This window comes from Chlorocebus sabaeus, chromosome 12 (genome assembly GCF_047675955.1).
Source record: "Chlorocebus sabaeus isolate Y175 chromosome 12, mChlSab1.0.hap1, whole genome shotgun sequence".
Taxonomy (NCBI): domain Eukaryota; kingdom Metazoa; phylum Chordata; class Mammalia; order Primates; family Cercopithecidae; genus Chlorocebus; species Chlorocebus sabaeus.
Window position 1 is genome coordinate 48,516,833 of NC_132915.1, and position 18,375 is coordinate 48,535,207.

The 18,375-nt window shown below is 45.1% G+C and overlaps 2 protein-coding genes across 10 annotated transcripts in view; one reads left to right on the top strand and one right to left on the bottom strand.

Moving 5' to 3' along the window:
* PLIN2 (perilipin 2) overlaps positions 1–15,932 on the bottom strand; it is a 115,685-nt gene extending 99,753 nt beyond the window's left edge. For 2 of the 3 annotated variants that reach the window (XM_073021648.1, XM_073021647.1), the window contains exons 1-2: positions 15,171–15,932; positions 12,195–12,448 (exon numbers count right to left, since the gene is read on the bottom strand). The gene's annotated coding sequence lies outside the window, so the exon portion shown is untranslated. The remainder of the gene's footprint in view (positions 1–12,194; positions 12,449–15,170) is intronic. The other variant, XM_073021649.1, reaches the window with a different exon arrangement.
* A 112-nt stretch (positions 15,933–16,044) lies between these two features.
* The window catches only part of DENND4C (DENN domain containing 4C), a 145,827-nt gene continuing 143,496 nt past the window's right edge, over positions 16,045–18,375 (top strand). For 5 of the 7 annotated variants that reach the window (XM_073021643.1, XM_037998352.2, XM_007969133.3 and 2 more), the window contains exon 1: positions 16,045–16,436. The gene's annotated coding sequence lies outside the window, so the exon portion shown is untranslated. The remainder of the gene's footprint in view (positions 16,437–18,375) is intronic. The other 2 variants (XM_037998357.2, XM_037998354.2) reach the window with 2 other exon arrangements.

Genomic DNA, 18,375 nt, shown 5'->3' on the forward strand with positions numbered 1-18,375 from the left:
TGGAGTGCAGTGACGTGATCTTGTCTCACTGCAACCTCTGCCTCCTGGGTTCAAGTGATTTTCCTGCCTCAGCCTCCCGAGTAGCTGGGACTACAGACACGTGCCACCACTCCTGGCTAAATTTTTGTATTTTTAGTAGAGACGGGGTTTCACCGTGTTAGCCAGGATGGTCTCGATCTCCTGACCTAGTGATCTGCCAGAGTCAGCCTCCCAAACTTCTGGGATTACAGGCAAGAGCCACCGCACCCGATCATAAAATTCTTGATAGTCCCCACACTTCATGCCAATGTAGTCTCAAAATTCTTCTGGTAGCATGAACTCTGTAAGGATTTTCTTCATCATAATCAAGTTCAGACTATTTTCTTGCTACACAAAGTTACTTCAAGAGTTTATTTAGGTTTAGTTTTCCTAATTCCCCACCTTGAACAGCTAAAGGTTTTTATCAGTTTCCTCTCATTGCTTTGTTCTCTTTCCACTTGGCATTAGAATAAAGAGATGATAGTCACAAAAACACATCCTTAGTTTGACAGAGTAAGTTCCAGATCCACAGGGAATCATTTGCTATTTTTCTTTTAAAAAGAGCAACCTCCCTTACCAATAGAAATCCAGCTGTTCTTTGTTTGCTTTTGTTTCCTTCAGAATCTACTTCTGATAGACTATCTTATTTTTTAACTTATTCTAAAACCTAGTCTTCATTTAAACATTTTATAGCTTTCACTATATAACTGTAATACATGTACGCTGAATATACAGTAAAGCAAATTGCAGACCTCATCAGTCTTTGTGGTGTTTTTTCTACACATATGTGTATGCATATTAATATTCACACAAATTTAAAAAGCGATCTTCTGGTGCATATGTGTGTGTGTGTGTGTGTATACACATATATTTGTGTGTATATGTACGTATATGTGTGGGCATATATACGCACATATATATGTGTGTGGGTGTATAATTTTTTAGAACAGGTTGCCCAGGCTGGAGTGCAGTGGCACAATCTCGGCTTACCACAACCTCCACCTCCCAGGCTCAAGCCATCCTCTTGCCTCAGCCTCCCAAATAGCTGGGACTGCAGGCAGACATCATTATGTCCAGCTAATTTTTGTATTTTTTTGGGGTAGAGACAGGGTTTCACCACGGTGCACAGATTTGTCTGGAACTCCTGAGCTCAAACAATCTGTCTACCTCAGCCTCCCAAAGTACTGGGATTACAGGCGTGAGTCACTATGCCCGGCCTGGTTGCTGAGTTTTGATTGGCCAACATAGGTCATGGCCAAAGGGTTGATTTAGGTGGCATTAACAGGAACATTAAAGTCCCAAAGTTAAGTAGATGTGTGGGTTTTCCCGGAACTCAGAGTACATGTGTTACCCAAGTTTAAGTGTGGTGGTGCAATTATGGCTCACTGCAGCCTCAACCTCCTGGGCTCAAGCAATCCTCCCCATTCAGCCATCCAAGTAGTTGGGACTATAGCTGTGTGCCACCATGCCCAGCTCTAATTTTTAAATTCTTTGGCCAGGTGCGGTGGCTCATGCCTGCAATCCCAGCACTTTGGGAGGCTGAGGTGGGTGGATCACTTGAGGTGGGGAGTACGAGACCAGTCTGGCTAACATGGTGAAACTCCATCTCTACTAAAAATACAAAAAATTAGCCGGGCATGGTGGCGGGTGTCTGTAATCCCAGCTACTCGGGAGGCTGAGGCAGGAGAATCGCTTGAACCCGGGAAGCAGAGGTTGCACCACTGCACTCCAGCCTGGGCAATAAGAGTGAAACTCCATCTATAAATAAATAAATAAATAAATATTTCTGTAGAGACAATGTCTCACTATGTTGCCTGGGCTGGTCTCCAACTCCTAAGCCCAGGTGATCCTCCAGCCTTGGCCTCCCCAAGTGCTGGGATAACAGGTGTGAGCCACTGCACCTAGCCTTGTTCATTTTTAAATATAAATTACAACTAATAATATTTCTAATTCAAGTAAGGGGTAACAATTCTAGGTGTACTGACTTTGGGGTAGATGAGGGCACTAGAGGTCAGCTGCTAGAATCCCTGCTTTTTAAAAAATTTTATTTTTGAGACGGAACTCTGTGAGACAGAACTCCTGGCCTCAAGTGATCTATCTGCCTCAGCCTCCCAAAGTGCTGGGATTATAGGCATTAGCAACCACCCCTGGCTCCCCGGCAGTTTCTTCTGCCAGTGTTTAGTCAGTTCATATAAGAATGTGACTTAGAAGAGCAATATCGATAATGTGTCAGGGCTCTAGAGTCAGATACACCTGGGATCACATTTAGGCTGAAGGTTGCTGTGGACTTGAGCAAGTTACTTACTCTTTGAATTCCAAATTCCTTATCTATAGAGAAAATAATACCTATCTCATAGGGTTCTTGTGAGTCTTAACTGAATCAACAGCTATAATGCAGTTATCAAACCTCCTGGCAGCTATTATAATTATTATTATCAAATTTTTATTCATGTATAAAGCAATACAGTGCCCAAATCCAAAGAGTTGCCCTTAATGAAAATATCTGGTCCGGGCACAGTGGCTCATGCTTGTAATCCAAGCACTTCGGGACGCTGAGGCGGATGGATCACGAGGTCAGGAGTTGAAGATCGGCCTGGCCAAGATGGTGAAAGCCCATCTCTACTAAAAATACAAAAAATTAGCCAGGTATGGTGGTGGGCGCTTGTAATCCCAGCTACTCAGGAGGCTGAGGCAGAGAATTGCTTGAACCTGGGAGGTGGAGGTTGCAATAAACTGAGATATTAAAGCAATTCAAGTTTTAAACTTTTTTGTTTTGTTTTGTTTTTTTGAGATGGAGTTACGCTCTTGTCGTCCAGGCTGGAGTGTAATGGTGTGATCTCGGCTCACTGCAACCTCCACCTCCCGGGTTCAAGCCATTCTCCTGTCTCAGCCTCCTGAGTAGCTGGGATTACAGGTGCACACCAGCACGCCCAGTTAATTTTTGTATTTTTTTTTTTTTTTTTTTAAGTAGAGATGGGGTTTTACCATGTTGGCCAGGCTGGTCTCGAACTGCTGACCTCAGGTGATCCGCCTGTCTCAGCCTCCCAAAGTGCTGGGGTAACAGGTGTGAGCCACTGGTCTCGGCCCTTTTTTTTTTTTTTTTTTTTGAGACGGAGTCTTCTCTGTCCCCCAAGCTGGAGTGCAGTGGCGTGATCTTGGCTCACTGCAACCTCTCCCTCCCGGGTTCAAGCGATTCTCTTGCCTCAGCCTCCTAAGTAGCTGGGACTACAGGCGCGTGCCTACACACCTGGCTAATTTTTTTGTATTTTTAGTCAAGATGGGGTTTCACCATGTTGGCCAGACTGGTCTCGAACTCCTGACCCCAAGATCGCGCCACTGCACTCCAACCTGGGCAACAGAGCGAGACTCTGTCTCAGAAAAACAAAACAGTTACAGTGCCTAACACAATGTTACTTCTTTTTATTCTGGCACCTCTCTGGAATGTTTGGCCGATAGGCACTCAATGTTATTGAAACTCTTTATCATAACGCACCAGTAAAACCACTGGCATCTCAGCCATAGGTAGCTGCTTCTATTTAATGTGTCTTACAAAATTGTATCACATATTTTTTTTTAAAAAAAACAGCCTTCTTTTCCTCCCATCTGAAACATAGGATTTTTTCTGCTCTAGTTTCTGGCCTGTCTCGGCTCTGGATCAGTTGGTTGATGTCCCCTGCCACCATATAGTGGTAGTTGTCCTGTCTCTACCTGTTGCTATGTTAAAATGAAGAAAACGGCTTCCCCATTTGTGTTGAGATGTGTAAAATGATTAGAACGCATAGCTGCTTTTTCCATCTCCAAATCTCTTTCTCCCAGGGTACCTCGGACAGTTTCTCTGGATTAAGGCATAGAATGGTGTGGATGCTATGCCAAAAATCCAGGAACTCTCTCCCCTCCAGGTGAGCACCTTCCCCGTCTAGTGCACTGCTTAAGGTATCATTGCCTACCCTTCTTAGTTGCTCAGTGCATTTTAGTCGCATGAATACCTTCCCATTTCCATCCCTCTACTCAGCATGCTCTTCTCCCAGGTATCCTCTGTAAGCTACTTCATTCATGTCTCTTTTCAAATGTGACCTCTCTGAGAAGGTCACATTTGAAAATAGAATAGGCCACACCTGGCCTATTTTATTTAATTCCTATAAATACTCTAAGGCTGGATGTGGTGGCTCACGCCTGCAATCTCAGCACTTTGGGAGGCCGAGGCAGGCGGATCACCTGAGGTCGGGAGTTTCAGACCAGCCTGACCAACATGGAGAAACTCCATCTGTACTAAAAACACAAAATTAGCCGGTTGTGGTGGCACACGCCTGTAATCCCTCGGGAGGCTGAGGTAGGAGAATCGCTTGAACCTGGGAGGCAGAGGTTGCGGTGAGCCAAGATCGCAGCATTGCACTCCAGCCTGGGCAACAAGAACGAAACTGTCTCAAAACAAACAAACAAACAAACAAACAAACAAACAACTCTAGGTCTGGCATTGTGGCTCACGCCTGTAATCCCAGCACTTTGGGAGGCCGAGCCAGGTGGATCATTTGAGGTCAGGAGTTCGAGACCAGCCTGGCCAACATGGAGAAACCCCCTCTCTACTAAAAATACAAAAATTAGCCAGGCGTGGTGGCGCATGCCTGTAACCCCAGCTACTCCAGAGGCTGAGGCAGGAGAATGGCTTGAACCTGGGAGGTGGAGGTTGCAGTGAACTGAGATGGCGTCACTGCACTCCAGCCTGGGCGATGGAGCAAGACTCTGTCTCATAAAAACAAAACAAAACAAAACAAAACAAAACAAAACAAAACAAAAAAACCCTCTAATAAGCCTTACAGGCCAGGGGTGGTGGCTCATGCTTATAATCCCAGCACTCTGGGAGGCTGAGGTGGGCAGATTACCTGAGGTCAGGAGTTCCAGACTAGCCTGGCTAACAAGGTGAAACCCCATCTCTACCAAAAATACAAAAATTTGCCGGGTGTGGTGGTGCATGCCTGTAGTTCCAGCTACTTGGGAGGCTGAGGCAGGAGAATCACTTGCACCTGGGAGGCAGAGGTTACAGTGAGCCGAGATCGTGCCATTGTACTCCAGCTAGGGCAACAAGAGTGAAACTCCATCTCAAAAAAAAAAGCCTTACAACAACAGTAAAATACATCAGTTACTATTAGTACTATTATTATTATTTGCATTTCACACACCAAAGCTCAGAGACATTACACAGCAAATGGTGGAGCTGGGATTTAAATACAGGCAGTTTTACTCCTAATTCATTACACTGAGTGTTACAAGTTGCTACCTTATTCTTGCTGATGTAGCCCTGTTGTGCTCCAAGTTATTATTATCTAATGAAGCTTGGACTAAAAATGGTTTGTTCCACCTATCTTGTATTCATTGCTGTCAGTTGAAAGAGGCCACTTATCAGTGTCCTTTTTGATTCTGCTTTGAGGGCAGTGGTGGAGACAACTATTCCTGCCACATCACTGAGTCATTAATCTGATATGCATTTTGTACCTTTCTATATGTCAAACATATTCTAGCCCTTAATCCCAAGACCTCAACTGGAGAGGAGTCTGTCGAGAAGAAGGAATGGTCAGGTTGTTGGAGGAAGTTTGAACTGTGAAGTAGAATATCTAACTGAAATGGCAGCAACGCTGGCAGGAAGAGATAGAAGCCAGTGTTAGGATGGAGAGAAATGGCAGTGAGGTGATAATGAAAATGCCTAATGAATTTTATTTGGTTTTCATTTAATCTTTCAACAATACTGCAAGCTAAGTACTTAACCTGAGAGGTTAGGCAAACTTGCCCAAGTCCAAGCTGGTAAACTGCAGAGCCAGAATATGAACTCCCATCTGTTAGTCCATATTGTCTGAAGTGTCTGTCACAAGGTTAAACCATTATAATTGCCATTATTTAGAAAAATAAAGACACTTATAAATAATGTATATTGCCAGTTTTGCTAAATGTCACCTTGCCAGGTAGGAAAATTAATCTCACAGAAAGCAAGCTGGCCGAAATTTTTGCACATAGTCTAAAACTTGGCACTTTCATAAAAAGGAGAAAGTGACAAACTTTAGTAAGACACTTGGTAGGGAAAATTTTATCTCAAATCCAAATTTATCTCCATTACAGTTAGTATATGTGCTGCCAAAGGGAGCACACCTCCATTAGAGTTAAAACCATATTAGTAAGAAATGTGTTTGAAGAGAGCTGCTGCCAGCAGGACAAACAGACTCCTTGAGAAACTGATTATTCTGTTTTATTACTGAGTGCTATTCCCTGCTTCTTCCAACCTTGTAATGCTCTTAAGACGCAATGTTATAGGAAAATAATTTAAAATCAAGAACTTATTGTAGGAAGGACTCCATTTCCAACAAAGAATTGTAATAGTCTAGTTCTATGAAGCCTAAGAATTTTCTACATAGCTATGAAATAACAATTAACACATTATTTTTCCTCAAATCAACTTTATACATAACTATTTAAACAGAAATCTCAAAATGATCAGTGATACAGGTTACACATGGCTCCCAATCAATAGGTTATTTATTTATTTATTTGAGACAGAGTCTCACTCTGTCGCCCAGGCTAGAGTGCAGTGGCGCGATCTTGGCACATTGCAACCTCTTGCCTCCCGCTTCAAGCGATCCTCCCACCTCAGCTTCCCGAGTAGTTGGGATTACAGGTGTGCACCACCATGCCCAGCTAAGTTTTTGTGTTTTTAGTAGAGATGGGGTTTTGCCATGTTGCCCAGGCTGGTCTCACACTCCTGAGCTCAGACAATCCGCCTGCCTTGGCCTCCCAAAGTGTTAGGATTATAGGCATAAGCCACCATGCCTGGCCTAGGCTCTTCGGTTTATAATATTACAAACCTTTTTTTTTTTTTTTTTTTTGAGACAAGGTCTGGCTCTGTCACTTAGGCAGGAATGCAGTGGTGCAATCTCTACCTTCAGGGCTCAAGCCATCCTCCCAGCTCAGCCTCTTAAGTAGTTGAGACTACAGGAGTATGACAGCATGCCTGGCGAATTTTTGTATTTTTTGTAGAGATGTGGTTTTGCTATGTTGTCCAGGCTGGTCTTGAACGCCTGAGGTCAAGCAATCTGCCTGCCTTGGCCTCCCAAATTGCTGGGATTACAGGTGTGGATCACTGTGCCTGGCAAAATTAAAACAAAAAAACTAGCCATTTTTGGGAAATGCAGTCTTTTTTTTTTTTTTTTGAGACAGGGTCTTGCTCTGTCGCCCAGGCTGGAGTGTGGTGATGCCATCATAGCTCACTGTAACCTCAAACTCCTAGGCTCAAATAATCCTCCTGCCTCAGCCTTCCAAAGTGCTGGCATTAGGGTGTGAGCCACTGCCACTGAGCTCAGTTGTGAATATTTTTTAATGTATTTGTTTGTTAAATCTTAGAAATTTGGCTGTATTGAACAATATTTTATTTATTTGAATAATGATGACACTTTATTCCTTTTATCAAGTAACTTTTACAAACCATTTGTCCTGATCAAAATGGAAATGACAATTTGCTACAATTATTATCAGGAATATTTTCATCAAAATTTCCACCTTCTCTCCAGCTAATCAAATTCCATCTATGCTTCAAGAATCACTCCAAATCCCATTCCTTGATGCCTTCTCAGATGACTCTAGCTCAGGGGCTCTCAAACTTATCTGTCCATTAGAATCACTTGTGAGCTTTAAAAAATACTGATGCTTGTGTCCCAACTCAATAAATTGTGATTTAATTGGTATGAGATGTTGCTTCAGACTTTTTAAAAGATCCCTAAATGACTCTAATGTGTAATGAAGTCTGAAAAACACTGCCCTTTTTTTTTTTTTTGACACAGAGTCTCGCTCTGTCACCCAGGCTGGAGTGCAGTGGCACGATCTCAGCTCACCACAAGCTCTGCCTCCTGGGTTCACACCATTCCCTTGCCTCAGCCTCCCAAGTAGCTGGGACCAAGGTATAAGTCACTGGGACTGGGCATAAGCCACCACATCTGGGGTGACTCAAATTTTTTGCTTCTTTGTACATGCCCATGAGTGACTGAAAATGCCATATGTGTTGATTTTTAGCTTACAAATAAATTTTAGAAAGTAGGTAAATTCACAAGTATGGAATCCATGAATAGTACAGATCCACTGTATATCCAACTCCTGTTCCTATGCCTGACACACAGTAAATGCTCAATAAATATTTGTCCAATGAAAAGCAGAACCAGGCTGTGCATGGGCTCACACCTATAACCCCAGCACTTTAGGAGGCCAAGGTGGGAGGACTGCTTGAGCCCAGGGGTTCCAGATCAGCCTGGGCAACATGGTGAAATCCTGTGTCTACAAAAAATACAAAACTTGGCCAGATGTGGTGGTGCATGCCTGTTGTCCTAGTTGCTTTTGAGGCTGGGGTGGGAAGGTAGCTTGAGCTGGGGAGGTCAAGGCTGCAGTGAACTGTGATTGTGCCACTGCACTTGGCTTGGGTGACAAAGTGAGACTGTTTCAAAATAATAACAATAATAATAATGATCTTTATCTTAGCTGGCATGGTGGTTCATACGTGTAGTCCCAGCTGCTTGGGAGGCTGAGGTGGTAGGATTGTTCAAACTCAGGAGTTGAAGGATGCAATGAGTTATAACTACTCTGCTGCATTCCAGCCTGGACAACAGATCAAGACTCTATCTCTAAAATAAATAAATAAACAAATAGGCCAGGCACGGTGGCTCACACCTGTAATCCCAGCATTTTGGGAGGCTGACATGGGTGGATCCCTTGAGATCAGGAGTTCAAGACCAGCCTGGCCAATGTGGTGAAACCCCGTCTGTCCTAAAAATACAAAACTTGGCCGGGCGTGGTGGTGCACACCAGTAGTCCCAGGTACTCTGAAGGCTGAGGCAGAAGAATCGCTAGAACCTGGGAGGTGGAGATTGCAGTAAGCCGAGATTGCGCCACTGTACTCCAGCCTGGGCAACAGAGTGAGACTCTGTCTCAAAGAAACAAAAACAAAAACAAAACATTTTTATATTTTAGAGATATACACTGAAATATTTAAAAATGAAATAATATATATTTGTTTCAAAATACTTGGGGGAGAAAAAAAAGATTAACACAATTGTTGAAGGTGGGTGATGGATACAGAAAAGTTTACTGTACTACTATTTTTGTTTATGTATTATTGCTTTGTTTTCTATAATATAGTATATACATATTTTTTGAGACAGAGTCTCGCTCTATTGCCAGACTGGAGTGCAGTGGTGCGATCTCGGCTCACTGCAACCTCCACCTCGCAGATTCAAGCAATTCTCCTGCCTCAGCCTCCTGAGTAGCTGGGACTACAGGTGCACGCCACCACACCTGGCTAACTTTTGCATTTTTAGTAGAGATGGGGTTTTACCATGTTGGTCAGGATGGTCTCAATCTCTTGACCTCGTGATCCACCCACCGTGGCCTCCCAAAGTGCTGGGATTACAGGTGTGAGCCACCATGCCTGGCCAAAACGAACGCTAGTATTTTTAAAATTTAATCTTTTTTTGTTTTGTTTTTGAGACAAAATCTTGCTCTGTCACCCAGGCTTGAGTGCAGTGGCAAGATCTCCGCTCACTGCAGCCATGACCTCTTAGACTCAAGCGATCTTCCTGACTCAGCCTCCTGGGTAGCTGGGACTGCAGGCGTGCATCATTACAAATGGCTTTTTTTGGATTTTTTTTTTTTTTTAGTAGAGACAAGGTCTTGCTATGTTGCCTAGGCTGGTCTTGAACTCCCAAGCTCAATGAATCCTCCTGCTGCAACCTCCCAACATGTTGGGATTATAGGCGGGAGCTACTTCACCGGGTGTAACCTTTGAAATAACACATATATTTCTGCATCTACAGTCAGGACAATTTGCTATGTGACGAATATCATAACTGAGGCCCAGAAAAAGGGGTTCAAGGAAGCAGGTAAGAATCAAGCTCAGTCAGGACAAACAACAGTCCTCTAAGGTGGGACACAGGAACATGGCTAGCTATTGTAGACAGATGTGGACAAGTGCCACTTAGGGAAATTGGCCATATTTGGAGGTAAATGCTAAAGTAGTATTCAAGTCAGCACAGACACTAATACCCAATAGTGGGGAAAGATGGAGGGCAGAGGACAGTTCCATCCACATAAAATACTTTAGGAGCGTATAAAAGCCAGCTATGGGATGGGCGCAGTGGCTCACGCCTGTAATCCTAGCACTTTGGGAGGCCGAGGCGGGCGGATCACCTAAGTTTGAGATAAGCGTGGCTAACATGGTAAAATCCCGTTTCTACTCAAAATACAAAAAATTAGCTAGGCATGGTGGCACACCCCTGTAATGCCAGCTACTCGGGAGGCTGAGGCATAAGAATCACTTGAACCTGGAGGTGGAAGTTGCACTGAGCCAAGATCGCACCACTGCACTCTAGTTTGGACAATAAGAGCGAAACTCCACCTCAAAAACAAAAAAAGGCCAGCTATGGGTAGCAGGTCTTATGTCTCAGATACTCATACAGACTATCTTCCTGCTCATTACTCCTTTCTCTGTTTTCCTCCCTCTGCTAACTCCCTGCTTTTCTTTATGAACTATTAAGATACTGTTCTCAAGATCACTTACTCTCCTCCCACTCAAGATGAGGAGCCTCGTGATAGTTCTTCCCACTCCTTGCCCAGCCACATTTGGCTTGTAGGCCTAGAAAAGAAAGCTAGATAAAGAATGTGCTGAGTACCAAGAGACTCTAGCCCACTTTGATAATGCTGAGACAGAGTCCTAGCCAGATAAGATATGGGAGGGGAGCACAAAGAGAAGAGTGTGCTAACACTCTCTGTGAAGGGTAGGATATTCTGGGTCATTTAAATAGGAGATTTAGTGTTTAATAAAACAGATCCAGTGTTTGTTGATGTTATTTTACTTAAAAATCTAAAACAGTGGCTAAGAATGCCTGCAGGTGTGAAGCACTGGGCCTTCAAATACTATGTTTTCTGAAATTAATGCGTTGGAGGACCAGAGCCAAATAACTCGCCAGTCTACCACATGCAGATTACATTTCAGAAAGTGGAGAACAGGCTTGAATTTTTATGCTGTGGAGGCTCTCCTAGGAAATCTCGAACAAGTTACTGTTTGGTGAGATAAAGAGCTATGTGACTTCTGAGGCTGGCATTCAATCAATCAATCAATCAATCAATCAATCAAAAGAACTCTGAAGTGAGTAATTTCTCCTCAATATCTAAATAGGAAATCACCAAAAATGAGACTGGGAGACTCTGGATAAGTCATTTGGCTGGGCCTTAATTTCCTCATCTTATCAAATCAGTTAATTAGAATAGATGATCTCTAAAGATTGAAGTTCAGCTCCAAACTTCTGATTCCACAAAATACTTTAAAAAGAAAACTTTTTTATTACAGAAAAATTTAAAAAGCCATAAAAAGGAAAGGAACTCTGAGGTACCAATCACCCAACTTCCACATGTGTCTAATCTTTTTTACCCACCCCCTACCTACTCCCTTCTCTTTCCCGCACTCCTCCCCATCCCCCACGGATTATTTTGAAGCAAATCCTAGACATCATATGAAGCACAGTCTTAACAAATTTCTCTTTCATCAAAGATGGTTTATAAATAACAGATGAGATAAAGTCAGTCTTTCCGGCCAGGAGCAGTGGTTCATGTCTGTAATAGCAGCACTTTGGGAGGCTGAGGCGGGCGGATCATGAGGTCAGGAGATCGAGACCATCCTGGCTAACACGGTGAAACCCCATCTCTACTAAAAACACAAAAAATTAGCCGGGCGTGGTGGCAGGCGCCTGTAGTCCCAGCTACTCGGGAGGCTGAGGCAGGAGAATGGCGTGAACCCGGCAGGTAGAGCTTGCAATGAGCTGAGATCCGGCCACTGCACTCCAGCCTGGGCGACAAAGCAAGACTCCGTCTCAAAAAAAAAAAAAAAAAAAAAAAAGTCAATCTTTCCACTTTTACTAGATACTTTTTCTTATTGCAACTGTAAACACTATCATTACGGTATTAAAGTAAGCTTGGATCAGCATTACAGGATGCCAAGTCATATGCTGAATGATCCAATCATATTCACTAAAAGAAGAGCTACCATTATTGAGCACTTGCTACCTTCCAGGTACTATTGTGTCTTGTTAGTTATGTGTTGTCATGTAACAAATCATCCCCAAATTTTGCAGCTGGAAAGAAGAAACATTTATTACCTCACAGCTTCTGTGAGTAAAGAATCCGGGAGTGGCTTAGCAGGGTGATCTGGATCAGGGTCTCTCAGGACGCTGCGATCAAGACGTTGGCTGAGGCCGTAGTCATCTCAAGGCTCAGTTTGGGGAGGATCCACTTCTAATTTAAATCACGAGGAAATCTGATGGCATCATAGCTAGGTTCCCCAAGAGCAAGCAATCCAAGAGGATGAGACAGAGAATTCAAGACTGAAGTCACAGTCTTTTATCATTTCATCCTGTTAAGAGATATCTCATCAGTTTTGAAGCACTCAGTGTGTTAGAAAACAGTCAATAATTTCACCCCACACTCAATAGGAGGGGATTACACAAGGGTATAAATAGCAGGAGGCAGGAATTGTTGTAGACCATACTGAGAGGCTGCCTATCACATGTGCTGATTATTGATTCCTGAACTGATGTGTTTAATATTTATGGCTTATTGTAAATTAATAAATGACTACCTTTGTGAATATCATTCTACTTACTTTACAGATGAGGAAAAGTTAAGTACCTTACCCAAGGACAGAGTGAAAGAAAGTGAGGGAAGCATAGACTGATTTATGCCAGGCATTCATCAATTATTATTATTATACAGGCACCCACCACCACATCCGGCTAATTTTTGTATTTTTTTTTTTTTTTTTTTTTTTGAGACGCAGTCTTGCTCTGTCGCCCAGGCTGGAGTGCAGTGGTGCGATCTCGGCTCACCGCAAGCTCCGCCTCCCGGGTTCACGCCATTCTCCTGCCTCAGCCTCCCGAGTAGCTGAGGCTACAGGCACCCGCCACCATGCCTGGCTAATTTTTTGAATGTTTAGTAGAGACGGGGTTTCACCGTGTTAGCCAGGATGGTCTCGATCTCGTGACTCTGTGATCCGCCCGCCTCGGCCTCCCAAAGTGCTGGGATTACAGGCAGGAGCCACCGCGCCCAGTCTAATTTTTGTATTTTTAAGTAGAGGCGGGATTTCACCATATTGGTCAGGCTGGTCTCGAATTCCCGACCTCCAGTGATTCACCCGCCTCAGTCTCCAAAAGTGCTGGGAATACAGGCGTGAACCATGGCGCCCAGCCTTTATATTAAAATTTAAAATGAGACCGGGTACGGTGGCTCACACCTGGAATCCTAGCACTTTGGGTGGCCGGGAAGCAGGCAGATTGCTTGAGCTCAGGAGTTTGAGACCAGCCTGGGCAACGTGGCAAAACCCTGTCTCTACCAAAAAAAAAAAAAAGGAATATAATAAATTAGCCAGGCGTGGTGGCGCACGCCTGTAGTCCCAGCTACTTGGAAGGCTGAGGCAGGAGAATTGCTTGAGCCTGGGAGGTGGAGTTTGCAGTGAGCCAAAATGACGCCATTGCACTCCAGCCTGGGCAACAGAGCAAGACTCTGTCTCAAGAAAAAAAAAAAAAAATATATATATATATACACACACACACACACACACACACATATATATACATGTATATATATACATATATAAAAAACAAAATTTAAAATGAACTTATTTCAGTTCTGGGCCCCTAAGCATGCAATTGAGAAGGCTGCCGCATCAAGAACTTTCAGATCTAAGAACAGTTAACTCAGATGAAAAATTAGTCCCAAAACATTCAAGTTCATTCTATGACATTTTTGGCAGAAAATGGCAGTGAAAAATCTATGGTAACTCTATAGGACAATTAAGATAGTGAGAAAAATTAAAGAAAATCCTAAGCCTTCCATTGCAAAGTGACAAAAATCAAGTCAAGTGGAAGAGAGATACTGGCTTCATCCATTTTTCATTTCCGTGGGTGCCATAAAAAAAGAGAGAAACAAACAAACAAAAACAAAAAAACTCTGAATCCCTGAGTGTTAATGAAATAAATGTACCCATTAAGAAATCTTGTCTTGGTTGGGTGCAGTGCCTCATGTCTGTAATCCCCAGAGTTTTGGGAGGCTGAGGTGAGAGGACTGCTTGAGCTTTGAGCTCAGGTGTTCAAGACTAGCCTGGGCAATATAGTGAGACTTTATATGTTCCCCTACCCCCCAAAAAAATTAGTGGGGTGTGGGTGGGTGGTTGGCACGGACCTACAGTCTCAGCTACTTGGGAGGCTGAGGTGGGAGGACTGCTTGAGCCCTGGAAGTCAAGGCTGCAGTGAACCCTGTTTGTGCCACTGCACTCCAGCCTGGGTGACAGAGGGAGACCCTGGGTCCAAAAAAAGGGGTGGGGGGCTGAAGAAATCTTGTCTTTCCTTTTCTAGTTGAGATGAGGAAAAATTAAAAACTATATATGTAAATAAAAAAAGAAATCTTGTTTAATATTGCTTTAAAACTGTTAATTAATTTAGACTTTGGGAAGGAAGGAAAAAAAGTACACAAACCAAATTCTCTTTCTTTTTTTTTTTGAGGCAGAGTTTTGCTCTTAACTGCCCAACCTGGAGTGCAATGGTGCGATCTCCGCTCACTGCAACCTCCGCCTCCCGGGTTCAAGCCATTCTCCTGCCTTGGCCTCCCGAGTAGCTGGGATTACTGGCATGCACCACCACGCCCAGTGTATTTTTAGTAGAGACGGGGTTTCTCAATCTTGGTCCGGCTGGTCTCGAACTCTTGACCTCAGGGGATCCGCCCGCCTCAGCCTCCCAAAGTGCTGAGATTACAGGCGTGAGCCACTGCATCCGGCCCACAAGCTGGATTGTCAAGTTTCCAGGGGGCCCAAATTGGCTCCAAACTGTTATTAAATAAGCCTTATTTTTATTGCTGCGCATTTCTTCTGAAATCAATTCTGACTGCTTATGTGGTTAGAAAAATAGTTTCTACTATTGAATATAAAACTAAAATTATTCATGATATACAATAAACTTCAGAAATAAATGGACAGCAGTACATTTATGACCTAGGTCTAATTTCACATTTTTATGCAAAAATACAGATGAAATAAGGAGAGTGTAATTCTCAGGAAAATAATCATTATGTATGTGGATACTCACCAGATGTGCAGAAATCTTACCAGTTCTGATTTTGACCAGCCATGGAATCTGAAGTCATTCGCCTTTCTTTTTTTTCCCCCCAGAGGTAAAAAAGTTCTACTTCAAACCATTTCCTTCTTCCTAAATAACTACTGATTATTCTTTTTCATTTACTATAACTCAAAAACGTTGTTCAAAAATATCTTGCAAAATTTGCATTATAGCGAAACGACTCCGCAGGCGTCTGTGTCAATAATGAGGCTACACTTAGGAGGCGTGAGGGTACTATGTAAATAAGCGATTACTCCATTAGGAATTCCCATCCCCAAATCTGGGCCGAAGTAGCGACACCGAGTGCGGCCAGGGACTCACATGGTGCGCTGGAGCTAAGGGGTTTCGGGAAGCGCCAGCGCGCGGGTCTCTCTGGGGTCCCAGAGCCCCCTACTCATGCGTGGGAATTCCAGCTCCCACCCAGGGAAGGAATCTTCACGTATCTCCCGGCACTGTCCTCAATAACCTTCAGCTACTCGACATCACTTTCCCTGTCTTTGAAAACTCGGAGAGAAGAAGCCGCCACCTGCCTGAGGCCAAGGCAATAAACCCACATCACACGCTGAGTCTGCGCCCCGCAGGAAGGGGTGCACAGCGACCTCCAGAGCGCTTTCTCCCCAGCTCTGTTTGTGCAGGATCGGCCGCGCGAACGCGGAGGACAGACTCGGAGGACCACAGGACTCAGACCCCGCGCCCAGCGGGGGTCGCGCAGGGGTCGGGGGAGGGGAGCGGTGGCCGCGGGGCCTCGGCCCCCGGGGGTGGGGCCTGAGCGCCGCCCCGCCCCCTCCTCTCCACGCCTTCTCCCCGCCCCACCGCCCTTTTCCACCCGCCCCCGCAGGAGGAAAGGGAGAGGGAGGGGGAAAGGAAAGTGCTGTTCTGTGGAAAGGGGCGGAAGGCGGGGGAGAAAAAGGGAACAGAAACATGGCGGTCAAGTCTTGGGACGGAGGCGCCGCGGGCAGTTCCTAGGCGACCCGCCGCCCGCACTGTTAGACGGCTCACAGCGCGGAGGCACCCGCGCGGGCCCGCGCTCCGGCCATTGCTCCTGGCTGTAGGCGGCGCCCCTCCGAGACCCTGCTCGCGAGGCGGCGCAGGCGCAGACCGGACTGAGGCGGCGGCGGCCGCTGGAGCTAGTCCCCCGCCCTGCCCTGCCGAGCGCGCCCAGGCCGCGAAGCCGGTGCTTTCATGCCCCAGGAAGAAACCGTGTCGCGGTGGCGCTGACAGAGGACCAGGCAGCAGGTGAGGCTGCGGCGCGGGGCCTTTGGCGGAGGAAGCCTGAGCTGTGCCCTCGCGGGGCCTGCGCTCCAAGGCTGGGAGGGCGCCGGACAGGTAGAGCCGAGAAGGCAGAATTCCAAGTGGCCGGCCCGCGGGGGGTCGCCGAGGAGGCGGAGAGTGGCCGCAGCTGGCGTTCCTGGCCTAGTTTCTCCGCGGTTTCCGGGGGCGGGGAGTCCCCGGAGCCTGCGGGATATGGTCGGGGAAAGACTGCCCCTGGAGAGCCTCCCCGCGCCGCCGCCCGGGCCCCTGAGAATCGTTTGCGTACAAGCGCGAGGAGTCTGAGCTCGGGGGACCGCCGGGGCGACGGCCGCCTGGGTGGGGGCAGGGGTGCGGAGGGAGCAGGATCGGGGGTTCCCAGAGGGGGTCGAGGCCGAGAGCACGTAGAGCTAGAGTCCGGGGTGGCGGGCCGTCTCGAGGGGGGTCGGGGGACTGAGAAATGTCGGGGACAACGGGGAGGAGGGGGACCTGGGCAGGTGTCGCTGGTGAATTGAGGACATTTCCTCCTCTGTCTTACGCCGATCCTCAGGGCTTCTTTGTCGGGGATGACTTTTTAGGAAGGCAGGGTCCTTTTAACTCTGGAGTGACTAAACACAAAACCAAGGAGTGAAGTCCTAGGGCTGACTCCTGTAAAGAGCTGTAACTTTTTCTGTTTTAAGAATGCTGTCTTTTTTTTTGTTTTTGTTTTTCCTCCCCTTTTCTGCTTGATAGACCTTTTCCCTCTCGAAGACCGTCTTTTATCTGCACTAAAAAGGAATGACCCAGTTTTTAAATAGTATCCCCTTCTTCTCCCCTTATGTATGTTTGTCACACTGGAAAATTTAGGGTAGTTACCGCAGTTATTGTGCAAATGTGAGGGAAAGTGTCATTTCCAGTAGTGAACTCTCAGCTGTCTCTGTGCCTCCGAGATACTGTCAAGCGTTGTAACCTGAGAAATTCACCCACAGAGCCTGCTTAATTGTGTGCAAACCCATGTTGAGGCATTCTTCCCAGGCCCTAATTTACGTAGGAATAGGTTTTCCCTTCCGGTCTGGGTATGAGAGGGGAGAACGTTAGTGCTAAGGCACTGAGTTCTGGATAAATACTTGATTTGATGTGATCGTGTGTATTACTCTATCAGAAATGCAGAGCATTGTATGATTTTTCTGTGTCACGCGATAAGAGCAATATTAGTTGCAAAAGGAAATTTTCATCTCTGAACATTAAAGGTATCCTTTATCCTTATTCTTGGATATAACACGAAAAAAAGAAACTATATTTTGTCCTGTCCTTTGTATTACTGTTAAAGAGTTGGTATCTACCTTCTTGCTATGAGACTGGAAAGTCGGCAGTGAACTTAGATTTGTATTCATGAACATGATCTGCCTCTCTTATAGGCTTGCTTTGACTTTTTTTTTTTCCCCAGTAATGGCAAAGGGTTTTCTGCCGCACAATCCACACTTTCCTCCGTTTTAGTATCTCCGTTGACCATTTTGCAAAATAGTTTATTGAGATTAGGGGTCTGATCTTTCGTATGACCTGTTTTAGTGAACTGATCGTATGCGACTTGACTTTGGCCAGTAGTACCTCGTTCAGTGTACAGTACTACTATTTAGACTTACTGATTTGGATAATAGAAAAGCTATAATGTTAGAAATGTTGTCCTTGTATATTGGAGAAATTTTGAAGTTGCATATTGGAGTAATTTACTCCTGTATGCTTTGTAAATGAGTGCATTCTATTGTCGAGAGTAAATACAGTATTTTGTAGTGTAAACTTAAGCTTTTAGCTGAGGAAATTGGCAACATAGTTGGAGTGTGGAGACTATTCTTAAAACGCAGATGTTTTAAATTACAAGGAACTGTAGTGATGTGTAGGCTGTAACAATTCCTGGTGCCAAACTTGGGAGATTATTTGGTTGAGGTGC